The sequence below is a fragment of the Lissotriton vulgaris genome, chromosome 4_1, assembly GCF_964263255.1.
Source record: "Lissotriton vulgaris chromosome 4_1, aLisVul1.2, whole genome shotgun sequence".
Taxonomy (NCBI): Eukaryota; Metazoa; Chordata; class Amphibia; order Caudata; family Salamandridae; genus Lissotriton; species Lissotriton vulgaris.
Window position 1 is genome coordinate 1,371,455,349 of NC_141691.1, and position 15,743 is coordinate 1,371,471,091.

At 44.0% G+C, this 15,743-nt stretch overlaps 1 pseudogene; it reads right to left on the minus strand.

The window, feature by feature from the left end:
* Positions 1-342: 342 nt before the first annotated feature.
* LOC147723997 (zinc finger BED domain-containing protein 4-like) lies at positions 343-15,407 on the minus strand (annotated as a pseudogene).
* Positions 15,408-15,743: the final 336 nt, after the last annotated feature.

Sequence of the window (15,743 nt, forward strand, 5' to 3'; positions counted from 1 at the left end):
TTAGGATAGTGATGAGTTAATGCTTGGAAACAAACCAGAAGATGGCTATAGCCATGTACATTTAACTTATTATGGAGGGACTGTTTGAGGCTACAATGTTGTACTATTCTCCATCTCCATCCAATGTCTGGTTTGATGGAAATGTATTCAGGGCGAGTCAGGAAGATGGAGCAGGACTCTGAGGAGTGGAGTGGACAGTTAAATGCACAGACGTGCAACTTCAATAGGTACATAAAAATAGGAGACGGTGCTGATGCATTTGTTGTGGTTTGATTTGAACCAGAAAGGCAGATATATACACACACACAAATAAAGGAAGGAAGAAAGTAACAATGTGAAAGCCTAGTTGTCGGGGAAGAGGAGTCTGTCCTCAAAATCAGGTGGTTCAGACAGAAGTAGGTCATGTGACCCACTACTTATGTCTTCGGGGTCGCTCTCCTCTTCCTGCTGTGATTGACGTATTTTGTAATCCAGTTGTATGAAGTGCTGATTCATTTTGATCATGGTTAACTTCTCCACGCTTTTGGGTGAGAGACTGGTCCTTTTCACAGTTACAATGGCACCAGTAGCACTGAAAACACGCTCAGAAGAGACACTTGCGACAGGGCAAGCCAGATACTTTATCGCCAGCGTGCTGAGCACTGACCATTGGCTTCTTTTCCCATACCAATACACCAATGGGCTTTGCTCTATGAAGACCTCTATTGTGTCATCCAGATAGGCCTGGACCATACGCTCAATGTTCAGGGGTGCTCCGATTTGCTTGGCCTCTTTTGACTTTGCATCAGCAATGGACTTACCCATCCCTTTATGTAGAAACCTATCAGTTATCATTTGGTTTGCTGTGTCTGATGATTCTGATCCTGTTGGTGCTGTTGTTGATGTTATTATTGGTAGTGTTGGTGACTGCTGGGAAGCAAACGCACTGCTCTCAGGCTCTGAAGTAGAACTTGACTCTGGATGCCCTGTAGTACTTGCTCTTTCCTGGGGTGGCACTGTCAGGCCTCTAATTGAGAGCATTTTGTTTTCTAAATCAGTGGCTTCCTCAGCTATTAAAATTTTGTACTTGGCAACATCCACTTCTGAAAACAGAAATACTGCATTACTGTTCAGAAATCATTTGTACCGTGGATCCAAAATTGAGGCAGTAATGTAATGTCGATGTGACACAATCTTATTTTGAATCCTGGTATTTTCAGATAAGCGAACGGCTAAGGCGTTCGCCAAATAACATGCGTCTACTTTGTCTTCCACACCTTCGTACATTTCAGACACCTCCTTCAGCTGTTGCTCTAGCATGTACAACAATGGTATAGCTTGGCCCATAGTACAGTCTTCCCTTCTGACTGCACGTGTGAAGACCTCAAAAGAAAATATCATCTCTGTCAGGCAATTAACGAGGTCCCATTGCCCCATCTCAACGGTCATGGCTTTCACAGTAGGATTCCCTAATCTTCTTGTCATGGCATAAGCATTAAGCGGTATGTACTGCTCAAACAGACGATCAAGCATGTAATTAGTTGAGTTCCAACGTGTTGGTACCTCCTGGATGAGTGCTTTGACTGGCATTTTATGCTCACGTTGAATTACCCTCAGCTGCTTTCGGGCTTTAAAAGAATGGTTGAAATGTGTGCATATTCTTCTGCAGGTGGTCAGTAAGTTGCTGACTTTGCTTTCATTTTTCAGGAAGTCTTGAACAACAATGTTAATGCAGTGTGCCAAACACGGGACCCTGAAATAGCCCCCATCTTTCATGGCCTTTACTACATTACTGCCATTGTCCCTGGCAACAAAACGAATGTTAAGCCCCCTTCGTCGCAGCCACTCAAGGACCTTTCTGTTAAACTCATCCAAAATGTTTCCAGCAGTATGAGATTTCTCCATAGCAAACATGGCTACGGTTGCATGTTTGCGAGTGTCATGAAAAATCTCAGCAGTGTCAACGCCTGCAGATATCTTTTCTCTAACACCCGAAAAAGAGATCCAGTGTGCAGTAATGCACATGTAATCAGTGGTTTGGCAACTGGTCCACATGTCTGTTGTCAGGTGGATACTCTGAACAGCACTCTGTTTTAAGGTTTTTCCAAGCAATTCCAGCACGTCGTGATGTAGTGCTGGAACAGCAACTCTGACGAAATAGTAGCAGTGGGGAACCTTCCATTTTGGGCAAATGGTTGTCACAAATTACAGTAAACCCACCCCTTCAAAAAAAGAAAAAGGGAGTAGGTCCAGCACTAACATGTTAGCCAACGTGCTATTGGGTGGTTGCATTCGTACTGTCCCTCCTGTCTAGTAAACATGCTAAGAATGATATGCTGCATGGTATTCCTTTCTGATTGGCTCGACGCAGCACTTTAGTAATAAGTAGTCATTTTCATATACAAGTAGTATTGTATGTATTTAATTTTAGAAACAAGAATTGATGTTTTTAACCCATACCGTCCTGAGGAAGGTGTTCTAAAAAAACGAAGCACCGAAACGCGTCGACATACGGATTTTTATATTTTTATTGTAATGATGTATTGTGTAATATGTTTTGATTTACTGTGAAATTTATATAAATTGAACCAAATGTTGTTATGAGATATATGGATGTTTGTTTTTTATGAATTGCTAAACGAACCTGTATCTAACTTGAAACCTCTTTTAATAAATAGTATTAAGATACATACATTTTTATGTTTTGATTACAATGTTATGCATAGGGCTATAAATGTTGATAGAAACTGGTCTAAACAAATAGTGTTTTGAAAATAAAATGTTGGTTTATGATTTGTAACACACAGAAAGGAATTTCTTTACTTGATCTTTATACCTCTATATGGCCAGACAACGGAGGATGCCTGTTACACATCACAGCTTCAATGCAAACAAGAAAATCCACATGGCTAAAAAGGTTGGAAAGTTACACAACAACACGTACACATGCAACAAAAGCATTTATTAACACACATCCAAAAAGTTAACTACACCCCAAAAACCACATTTTGGAATTCAATCCAATGCTATCCATGCCCTAAATGATGTTTAAATTCAACAGACAACATAGAAACAGTTACATCAAGCAAAGCCGATGAATACCGCTGGGAGTCTGGGCCAACTGGCAGAATAGGCCACAAGTTTGGAGGCCTATGGCAAAAGAACAGTGGAAGGTCCCACAAAATGGCTGCCACCACATGGCCTGGACACCCACAGCAACATTAAAAAAAAGAAGACAGGCAGTGCAGGCCAATGGCAAAAGCACAATGCTTGGCTTCACAAAATGGCCACCACCCACATGGTCAGCCCACCCAAAACAAGAAAGTACATACAAAGGACAGGAACAGGAAGTTGGAGTCTCTGGGGAACTTCCTTCCTCTTTTTAAATTGAAAACAGAAAAATGACTCCATGCTCCAAAAACTACAACCAAATGACAGCCTGAGGAGTTTTTTTAGCAAAATGAACAAAATCATCATTTTTGAGAAGGTTTTATGAAGCTCGAGACATATTGCTCGCCAGATTGCAAATTCGGCGTGTTCGGCATCCCGAACTGTATAAAATGTCGTTATCGCTTGTGCGAACACGCAGATTGAGCGAGCGAAAAAGACAAAAACTGTAAGTTTGCGTCGTCGCGCTGTGCAAAGTTACCAAAAGTACTACTGGCAGAAAAGCCCTATTTATTTAACACACATCCAAAAACTGAGAATCCACCCCAAAAACACATTTTGCAAATAAATCCAAAGCCATCCATGCCTTACATGATGTTAAAATTCAACAGACAACACAAAAATAGTTGTTTAACTTTCATGCACCCATGATGACAGATGATGAGTACCTCTCGGCCTACGGGCAGAGTAGGCCACAAGCTTTGAGGCCCATGGCAAATGCAGAGTGGCTGGTCCCACAAAATGGCCACCACCACTTGGCCAGGCCACTCACAGAAAGTACATACAATGAACTCAAGCAGGCCTACACTAAGTCTATGCATTTCTAGGGTTATCTATTGGCTGAAAAGCCCCTATTTAATTAACACACAGCCAAAAACTGAAATTCCACTCCAAAAAAACACAAATTGCATTTCAATCCAATGCCATCCATGATGTTTAAAAACTTGAAATTCAACAGACACCCCAGAAACAAGGTTGAAACCATAGTGACCCTTGCAGACTTATCCTTAAAACACCCCCACTTCACCATTTTGGGTGATTTCAATCTGCATATTGATGATAGCACGTGTGTAAAGGCAAGGTCCCTGGTGGAAACTCTAGCGGGCATAAATCTTGACCAGAAAGTACTTGGCCCAACCCACATAGCGGTTCATACCCTGGACCTTATTTTTTCAAACCTACCAGGCCTTACTACCCTAGTACCACTCCCTCTGACTTGGTCAGATCACTTTTTAATCCCATTCAACTTGAATACTTTTTTTCCCCCGACTCTTCAATGTAGGACGAAGAATCTGGGGAGAAAGTGGTATAAAGTCACGTGCGATACGCTTGAACCCACACTGACTAATTGGAACTGGCAACTCGCGAACGACTTGAATGCATATGTCGAGAAATTCAACCTGCACTTCTCCACAGATGTAGATACCATTGCCGCTCTAATTACCCTTTCATTGGCCCGAACTAAACCGACTATGCAGGAAGAAAAAAGCAAATGTAAAAGGCTGGAACCCCTATGGCGTCGCACCTATGACACTGCTGCTAAAGCAATATACAAAATGGCTCTAAAAAAGTTTCATAAAATTAAACAGACTACCATGAAAGAATATTTTACTAATAAAATTAACACTGCTGATAACTCAGCTAAAACATTATATCAAATTGTGAAAGACTTCACCAAACCAGCGGCTCTTACTCATCCTATTAAAGCCAGTCAAGAGCTCTGTGATGGTCTCTCCGGCTTCTTTCATGAAAAAGTTATTGACATCTTTTCCTCTTTTAATTCTGTGAAAGGTCCAGCGAGGAGATCTTACCCCAAATCCTCATCCCCTCTAGTGAAATGATGCTGTGTGCCTTCAAAACTATCTCACTGGATATGGCCTTGCAAAAAATCCAGCGGTGTAAGTCAGGTTCCCCGCTAGACCCAGTTCCCGCCCAGGTGTTCACGTCCGTGGCACCGACTATCTTCCAACCTGTAATTGCAATATGGAATGCCTCCCTTCTTTCTGGCCACTTCCTAGCAGCATGGAAACAAGCCACACTGATCCCTCTTCTAAAGAAGTCAGAGGCTGACCCTGCAGTGTACAGTAATTATCGTCCCATATCAGTTCTCCCCAAACCAGCAAAAATTCTAGAAAAATCGTACAAGAACAACTCTCTGACTATCTGGAGTCTAATGACCTTCTTCATGACTCACCTCACAATCCGGATTTAGGTCCGGATATAGTACGGAGACAGCACTACTGGAAGTCACGGAGACCATAAGGGAGAGCGTGGACATAGGCGAGGTACCCATGTTGGTGCTCCTCGATCTGTCCGCGGCTTTTGATACCGTCTCCCACTCCATACTGCTGGATAGCCTCCATAATAGAGGGATTTGTGACACCCCTCTGGCCTGGATAAAATCATTCCTAATGGACAGAACACAGCAGGTGTGGTGTCGACCCTTCATGTCCAAAGATAAAAAAAACCCTAAGCTGTGTAGTCCCTCAAGGGTCGGCTCTCAGTCCCCTTTTTTCAATGTCTACTTAGCACCCCTGGCAAAGGTGATAGAGGCATATGGAGTCAGAGTGGTCTCATATGCTGATGATACACAGCTAATTTTCTCCTTTAGAGACCACTCTGACCACGAACTTGAGAACTTTAAAACCTGTCTCTCCAACATTGTATCTTGGATAACTAATAACACCTTGAAGCTCAACACCGACAAAACGGAGGTGCTATTTTTTTAACCAAGCAGCCCCCCTGCAGCCATCCAAGTGGTGACCGGCAGAGCTGAATCCGCCCCCATCCCCTGTTAAAGTTGCGCACAATCTGGGCTTTCAAATTGATAAAGAATTATCCTATAAGACCCAAATTCATAAAGTGACTTCTGCCTGCTTTGGCAAACTGCACATAATAAAAAAGATCTCCCCCTACCTGCCAATGGACTTTATGAAGACTATAGTCCATGCCCTCATTACCTCACACTTGGACTATACTAATAGCCTTTACGTGGGAGTTCCAGCCTATCTCCTACAACGGTTGCAGATCGTTCAGAATGCTACGGCCCAGCTGATATGCAAGGTCCCTTAGCGCCATTCCATCTCCCCTCACCTCAAGAACCTTCACTGGTTGCCAATATCCTCCCAAATCCAGTTTAAAGCCCTGGTACTTACCTTCAGGGCTCTGAACGGGAAAGGTCCGGGGTATCTCAGACGAAGGTTGAAGCTAGTCCATTCATCACTTGCTCTCAGATCTAACCACCTCAGTCTCCTGCTCCCCCCGATTCCATAGAGCTAGAAAAGGTGATAGAGCATTTGCGGTGGTTACTTAAAGGCTCTGGAATTCCCTGCCAGTAAATCTTCACCTGACTAAATCAGAATCGCAGTTCAGATGTCCCGCGCGCTTAACAAGTATCATAAATAAATAAATAAATAAATAAATACCTCTGGGCCTACTGGCTGAAATTTCAAAGAAATACAACTTGGCCCGTCATGAAAGTACAGGTCCCCCACAACAATAATTCTTAAAAAGGATGAAAAGCCCAGAAAACTGTAGGTAAAAAAAAAAACAATCAAACAAACATGTACACCAATTCTCCAACTTACTTGTAAAATAAAATTTCAAATCCAAAAGTCCTCAATAAATCCAATCCAATGATATGATACAGCAGACATACACAAAAAGTGATCCTTCCAGCTCCAAATCCAAACGAAAGTGAACAGCACATGGACAAAGCACTGTGAGGAGCCTGCTGGATAGGAACAGGAAGTTGAAGACTCAGGGGCACTTCCTTCCTCTTGAAAAAAAGAGTAGAAAAAAAGAGGACTCCTTGCACAAAAGACTACAGCCAAATCACAATCTGAGGGGTTTTTCTGAGCAAAATGATCATTTTCGAGAAGGTTTTATCGTGCTCCAGAGATATTCTGTGCCAGATTGTAGTTCATGCGTGTTCGGGAATGCGATCTTACCAACACTGAGCCGGAAGGAAGATAGGGCGTCCGAATGACATGTTTGTGCGTCTGAATGACTTGTTCGCATTCGCACAGTCTCGCGGGATTGTGCGGTCGGATTCCAAACCTCGTGGCGCACGCAAACGGGAGAGAAAATCGAGGCGGCGAACACAGAATCACGGTAAGTCGTTACCACGCAACGGAGAACGCATATTGAGCGAGCAAGGAAGAAAAACATTCATTGGAATCGGGACGGACCATGCTGTACTCTGCTGGGCTTCAGGCTCAGCAATACAAGACAATTTATTCTTTGTACTATACACCTGCAAGGATAGCTCAGTGGGGGGGACTGTAGGTATTAGCTGTCCCCAGTGTGATAGTGTGGAGGCAGATATAGTTCATACTTTTGCTACCTTTTCTCAGCTGCAGTCACTGCATAAAGCTATTAAAGCCTTTCTGGATAGGTCCTTAGGAATATAAATCTCCCTTACACCGACTTGGATTATTCTTGGGGTAAGCGGCGATTCCGAGCCTTTTCCATCACAGCACTTTTTAGGTCGAGCTGGACTAGCATCCATAGGATGCTGTCCAAGTTCGACAACTATAGTCATCGACTTCGGGGGGATTAGGACAAGAGGGTGCCACGCGCTTTAGCCTGTGGATTTGACCTTGTGCACGCGCACGTCGGCTCCGTCCACATTCACAGCAATTCCCGCGCCGTGCACATCCCCACACATACACACATGCATGCGCATACACACAGACAGACACTCGCTCGCTCACACACACTCCCCCCCCCGCAGTCATCACACACGCATACACACACGCATACACACAGACTCCAAGACACATACACACACGCACGCTCACACACATACAGAGCCCCACGCACACACACATGCCCCCCGCCCTCGCAGCTCAGCAAAGGCCCCCACTCACCGGTACTCGTCTCCAGGCGAGGGCTCGTTGCAGGCGGCGGCGGTCTCATCCTTCTGTGCGTGCGAGGCTCTCACCTCACGGGAGCCCGCCCGGGCTTCCGGTGTGTCTTCACGTCCCGCCCCCGGCCTGCCTGACTTCCGCCCGGGATTGTAAGTCTGTCAGTGTTGCTGCCTTGTATTACTTTCAATCATATATTTTAATCTGGTAGGTTTTCCTCGTTTCATTTAACTGTCGACTTTCTTTTTGTAGTTACTAGGCCAAAGGATGATAGTACTTCAATATTTCAAACTATCTTATTGTACCCAGAAGTCTTGGTATTTATTTCCTTTACCCTGTACGAAATACCGGCTTAGTTTCAGTGGTTTTCAAACCTCTGACCGTAAGGTATTTACCTATCTTTGCTGTAATGTATAGGTCTGCTGGGCTATCTTCCTTCTATTTGCGGGGCAATTTATTTTCCAGCTCCTTTAATACCATGCTGATCTTCAAAATGTGTTGCTTGAATTAGCAGCCACGCTTTAAGTTCTCGAAAGTCTTCGCTGCCCACTAAACTCCCTTTAAGATGTGTGAACAGAGGATATCATGGTGTTTTACGTCTTGTATGCGGCATTGCTGTTAATGTCCACTTTAATGGTGTAATTAGCTCAGCTCACTGTCACCACAGTTAGTTGATAGGGTTATGCTGGGATCTTTTGTTATTCACAATATATATCCATCAGTGAACAAGAATGTAATTGAAGTCCTCACCTCGTTTTTTACCGCGCTATTGATGCTAATGGTTTTGTTTCCGCAACATGTTTTCTTTTATCTTTTAACCCGTGGGGTTTAAAGAGCAGCCTTGTGATAACATTCTTGCTTTCCATACTTTTCAAATGCAATTTTATTTCTGTTCAACTTTGTTCAATTATTAGCGACTTATTTAAAAAAAAAAAATAGGCTGAATTATCTTCTTTTCTCGGCCAGGTAACCTCTCCTGCCGTCCTCCATTAAAGCCCTACTTGACCGGACGTAATAGTGGTAAAAAAATAAAGCCAGCAACGAAAGAGCAGAGAAAGTATAACTGAAGAAGAAAAAAAAGAACTAGTGATATTATAACGATAGTGAAGATTAAACCTTGTTACGCATTCATGTGCAAAAAATACAAATGAGCAGAATTGACGTAATCATGATATTGGTTTTGTCCCTGTTACAAGGTCTGACAAGCTATTTTTTTTTACTCTGAAAGGCAAGTGATTGTAGTATGGCTTTAGAATTGTTTCTTGCATTCACGGATCAACAACAGACCTGTTGGAAAAAATGGGAAGTAAAGGGGGTTGTGGTGTATGCTGTTTATTAGATAGAGGAAGTAGTCACAGAGTTTAGTTTTGTATTCGCACCCCAGAAGGTCCAGGTTCCCAGAGTGAGATAATGTGCTTTTTGTAAGGTTTCTTGTCCCCCCCCCCGCACCCCCCTTGGAAGTTTAACATGGTTATGGCTCAAGTCGTGTTTGTGTACTTTGTTAGGTCTCGCCTATTCTACCCCTTAGGGATTGAATAGGCGAGATTGTAGTAAGCGGTCCATAAAGTCTACCTACCTGCAAATCGCGTACAGTTCATGTGAGCCGGGCGCGTGCACATCATCGCCAGCCACATCACCATTTGTCTGTGCCTTGGCATCAGACTTCAAGGGCTGCCGCTCCCCCGCCCCCCGCATCAGACTTGAAAGGAATGCACGCCCCCGCCACAGCAATGCCGAGAGCTTTTTTTTTTTTTTTAAGGCCGAGCTAAACCAGTGCTTCTGCTTTTCCTGCATTCCTTTGTGGCCATTTGCTTTTCCTGCCTCTTACACCTGCCCCTCCCTATCCCCCACCACAGAGCAGCCTCAGGCTCAAAGTACGTCGTGCGCTGTGCTCGTACCCAGCAGACGTTTTGTTTATTCCAGATAAACAGACACATGGTTTACTGGGCTGTTTTGCGAGATCCTTCTCCTGGCGACAGATTTCCTACTGGCTTTGTTTTCACCCTCTCACCTACCGTTAATCTTTCCCTTTATCGTGCATATTTTTTGTTTCCTCGTTTCTCTCTTAAAACGCCTCTATATCTTTTTCACCCTCCTATTGAAGCCCTGCTCCCGCGATACTGATTTTCCGTCTCCTTCTTCTTCTTCCACGTTTTCCCCTCTTTCTTTGCCTCCCTTTCTCGGTCTCTTTTTCGCCCGTCTCTTTTTTTCCCCTGCTTTCCGTCTCTCTCAGCCTTCTCATATGTGCACATTTTCTGACCGTGACTACAAGGAGGCTGCATATTCTTTCTAGTAGGCTGGGTTGTTTGTGCATCAGTAATGTTTGTCCTTTATGGCTCCTCGCTGTGCGAGTCAGTGATGCACATTATATAGGATGTCGTGGGTTCTGCATTGTCAATGCGTGTCCCGCCTGCCTGCATTGCTGGGCCTTGGAGATGTGTATTTTCATCAGCCGCCTGATGGTGGGTAGTATAGAAATGTGTTATTTGTTTCTGGCAGCGTGACCTTTGATGTGTGCGATCATTGGATGCCGGTTACATCGCAGACAGTATATCGGAGACCTATGATCTCCGGCAGCGCAAACTTACACCAGAGATGGGTGCGCTGCGCTGTAACAGATGGTGTGCAGTGTTTTATTTGTATTCTCTCTAGCATGCCATGTGTACAGATGACGCGTGACGTCACTCTTGACTTGAGCATTGCCAGAATATTGTTGTGTACTTCAAGCAGCGGCACATCAATTCTTTTTTACCATGCCGTCCCTGGTGCAGATTGTAGCTCACCCACCTTCCCCCTCACACACCTTCACCCTCACACACCTTCACCCTCACACCCCCCACCCTCACACACCTTCACCCTCACACCCCCCCACCCACCCCCCACCCTCACACACACCCCCACCCTCACACCCCCCCACCCTCACCCCCCCACCCTCACACACCCCGCACCCTCACACCCCCCCACCCTCACACACCCCCTGACCCTCACACCCCCCTGACCCTCACACCCCCCCTGAGCCTCACACCCCCCTAACTCTCACACACCCCCTGACCCTCACACACCCCCTGACCCTCACACACCCCCTGACCCTCACACCCCCTGACCCCCACTCACACTCCCCTCACCCACCCTCCCTCACCAGCATAGCATAACAAAACATAGCATAGCATAACAAAACACAGCATAGCATAACAAAAAGCATAGGATAGCAAAGCATAGCATAGCATAACATAACAAAACATAGCATAACAAATCATAGCATAACGTAACAAAACATAGCATAACGTAACAAAACATAGCATAACGCAACAAAACATAGCACAACGTAACAAAACATAGCACAATGTAACAAAACATAGCACAACGTAACAAAACATAGCACAACGTAACAAAACATAGCACAACGTAACAAAACATAGCACAACGTAACAAAACATAGCACAACGTAACAAAACATAGCACAATGTAACAAAACACAACAAAACATAGCATAACAAATCAAATCATAGGATAGCAGAGCATAACAAAAAATAGGATAACAAAACAAAACATAGCATAGCACACAGCATCACTCAGCACTACCACAGCATCACTCAGGGGCACCAGAACATCACTCGGGCACCACAACATCACTATGTGCTACCACAGCATTACTGAACGCCACAACATCACTCAGCGACACCACAGCATCAATCTGTGCAACCATTCAACAACAACTGGTTCAAATATGTTCTCTCAATGTTTGAAGCTTTATTACAATTGTAACAAAAAGATGTTAATATTTCACTTCTGTTCTTGGATTTTCGTCACAATAAAATACACTGAACATAATCATCACAAAAGTTATTTACAAAAGTTTAAGCTATTGCCATTATGAATTACAATAATTTTATTGAAGTATTCATTATTAAAAATTAAAAGCCATTGTTAATTGTAATATCAATACATGTAAGTCAGGTAAATACAACACATATTGCATTACAAATGCTATAGGTGTCACATTTGCAAAAGTTGTAACTATTAGCATTGTAAATAACAAAGCTATTAATTTCGCTATTTTCAAAAACAAAACATAAATAAAAAAATTGTCATTTACAATACCAATAGCTCAAACTTTCCTAATGCGAGACCTATTGCATTGCAAATGCTTGTTATTTATGGCTATGTCGGTTTTGCGAATGTGTATCATAACAGCGTGGTTAGATAAAGTGTCTTCAACTCTGCAACAGTGGTTTGCCAGGTTAATCTCAGTGTATAATCTCGAAAAAGGGATTTATGCGAGGATGGGTAAGAAGGGGAGAACACTTGAGAAGTGTATCCGGGAGCCTATTTCAGCGTGGAAGGAGAATCTGTAATGTTTTGTAATTCCTTTTCACTTACTTTTGGCGGTATGATAACAACCATTATGATTTGTATGTATAATTCAGATGTGTATTTTTATTTTTCCTATGTATAAAAAAGCTGATCCTTGCTGTGCTATAACATGAAAATCCAATAAAAATATTTTTTTTATATTAAAAAATAAAAAAGATGTCATTTACCATGATATTTCTTTAAGAGTGTCCTGATATTGCATCTCAAAGAACTGAACTCAAAACATTAACCTTTGAAGTAAAATGGCCAAAAGATACTGATCTAGTGTCTGAAATTGCGCAATCTGAAACCAGGAAGACTGTGCTCAATCGCAGCTTCCTTACTGGATAAACTGTTGTGATCCTCAGCAATTACTTTGTTTCATGGTGCCTCCATTTCCTGCATCATCCTGTCGGAGAGTACCTTGTAATACATCAGTTCAACATGGGTGCTATACAAAAACCCCTGTTGTGCATGGGGTAATAGACGATAACACTGTTTCATCTATAATAAGAGCCTGAGCCACATAGGGCTCATGACATTCTATTTGCCTCTTGGTTCACTAATTTCACTAATTGCATCATAATGTCAAGCGCTGTTCATGAATGTTTCTAAATTCGTTTTTCAAAGCCAGCAAATAAATGGCACTCAGTCCAGTGCTATAATCAAAGTTACTAATGTGAAATACTCCTGGGTTACAAGGAGGTACACTTTTTAAAACATTTTTAAGTATTTATCCTGTGTTAACATGACTTTCCTTGCATGATTTACATGCCAAATTTGCTAAAAGTTCTATTTATATGGGGACATGTACAAACGGAGATATCATGACATGTACATTTCCTCCTACGTCTGGGAAGAAATGTACACATTGGTGCTATTCACCGTGACTGGAAGATTTTTTTCTGTCCAGTGATAGGAGTATGTGTTTTCACTTCCCTTACTTGAGTTAGAGTAGACACACGTATGACCAAACAGTTACGACTAGTAAATTTCTGGATGTATTTAGGATGTAGGCTTAAAGGCACAGTTCTACAGAATATAGAATGATATCTCTGCTAATCCTATCCAGAACCAGGAATGGAAGAGAATAGGAAAAACCCCATCTCCAGAGGAAATATACTCATAACTGAAAAAAATCAGGTCCAGCAGCAAATAAATAGAGCCCACATAATGAGCACTGCCACATTTCCCTTGTACTGTGCGACCATCTTTCTGGTTGCCAGACAGAAGCCCCAACATCTAGGATGCACCCCACACAACTATAGAGGAAAAGGAACGTCACTGAGTAGGAACTTGTAATTAGCTTCTTGCCGAATCACTACAGGGAGCTACCTCGCCTTCCTTCAACCACCATTAGTGGGACAAAGAATGTGGCCATGTGGCAGGAGCTCACAGACTTTGTCAATGCGTCGTAAATGGAAGAACGAACCATGATGGATTTTGAAAAGAAATGGCAAGATGAGTGGATTTGAAGGAAAAGAGGATGAAGGAGACGTTTTCCATGATGCTAATGGCAAAGCCTATCCTTGGTGGCGGAACCTAATCCCACCTTCATGCCACCCTTCTAAACCAACATCTTCTCCCCATGATGCACCTGGAGGTGTGCATGACGGAAGAGTAAAAAAGGAAATGGCAAGATGATAGGGGGTTGGTGAAGCTGATATTTTCCAGAATACATTGTGGCAACGTCTGCCCCGTGTGATAGACCTGGAATTAGCCTCCTTCTCACCCATCTGTCACCTCTCTCAAGGAATTTATCCTCTTCAGAATGTACTCTGATTTGCTGTATGGCCTGCCTGTTTAAGGGAATCCTAACATAAGGTCAGGTAAGTTCAACACACCTCTATCTTACAACATCTTTGTCACTGCCCCCTCATGTCACAATGTCCTCAAACTACATATATCCTTCCATTCACAGATAGACACACATCCCTGTGCATGTTATTAACAGAAAGATTTACTCTACGTTTAGAGTGAAAACTCATTGCACCACACTTGACTTCTTATAAATTCAAGTTCTACGATCTCTACTTTTAGTGCATTATTATATGTGACAACTACAGCACAAGTAAATACTTCTGTGGAACAGTGGTAACCAGGCCGGGAATATCAATGCACCCCTACCAACCAGTCAACTATGCCTAAATGCTGTCAGTGTTGCAAATAAACTCTTGGAAAGTGTATACGAATGCAAGCTATATGAAAACATGACGAGAGATGCCCCGCCCATGAGGAGCTGCTCTGCGATGGCCGCTGTCACCGCTGAATCTTCGTGAGCCCTTGAACCTTGAGCCTCTTCCTCTGCCTGTACGTGATTATGTAAGGCTCTCCCCGCTCCCCCGCTTCCCATTGCTGAGCACAGCTGTCAACGGCTGTTTCTATAGTTCCCGCAGCTTCCCGTAGCTGTTTTCTTGTATGGCTCAGCTCAACTCAGCAACGCTGGAGGTTCTGAGAGGACGCCAATATTGAAAGGAAGGCGACCTTGGCGTTGAGTCGCGGTAAGCCATCGGCACTGTAGCATCGGAGACGCTGGGGCTATGACAACCTATGCCACGTAGTAGGGCCTAACTTTTACTCTGAACAAATGACACGGACACTCTCTGCTGGTTAGGGCCAAAGACCCCGAGCGGTCTTCCGGCCGTTTATTTATACCCAGGGGCTACTCCGCCCCTGAGGTGCGTGCATGCGTGTGTGCGTCTGTAAACGGGCCGGGTGGCTCCGTTACTACATCCCTCCAAACTCACAGATCAATAGTTTCAATCACGGGAGTCGCTTCGGCGAACCCACTTTCCAAGCATAGTCCCTGAGTCTCTGACTGGGAGTCGGATTTGGCCGGAGATGATATCTTTGGCGTGGGCGGCTCTCCGTGTTTCCACCTTCCTCGTGTCGTTCAGGTGGGTTTGGAACTTCATTTGGGGCGCTCTCCATATCGGTGGTCCTTTCCGCTTCCGGTCTTGGCGGGGTCGTTTCTTCTTCCCGCTGGCTCACCAGTGGCTCGTTGTCAGCTTGTCCAGGATCTTCGTCCTCAGCACCCATGGATGTTGGCTGGTATCTCCACGCCTTTGCTGGATGTGCTTGAACCACAACACGTTCCGTGTCACGGCTCTCGTGCCTCTGGTCGCGGATACCATGGTGCCTTGGATGTTCACGATCTCCCTCACTTCGGGTTCAAAAGCAGTGTCGAACTTTGAATTCTGATGTCTGTTTTTGAAGACTACCTTGTCACCAACCACCAAGGACTGGGTCTGCGCTCTTCGGGTCCGGCTGGCTTTCTCATTCGTGCATCTTCTCCGATTCTGGGTGGCACTTGGATTTAGTTCAGGTGGGCACCACGCGGGTGCGGCTGGCACACAGTCTCTGGGCGCTTTTTTG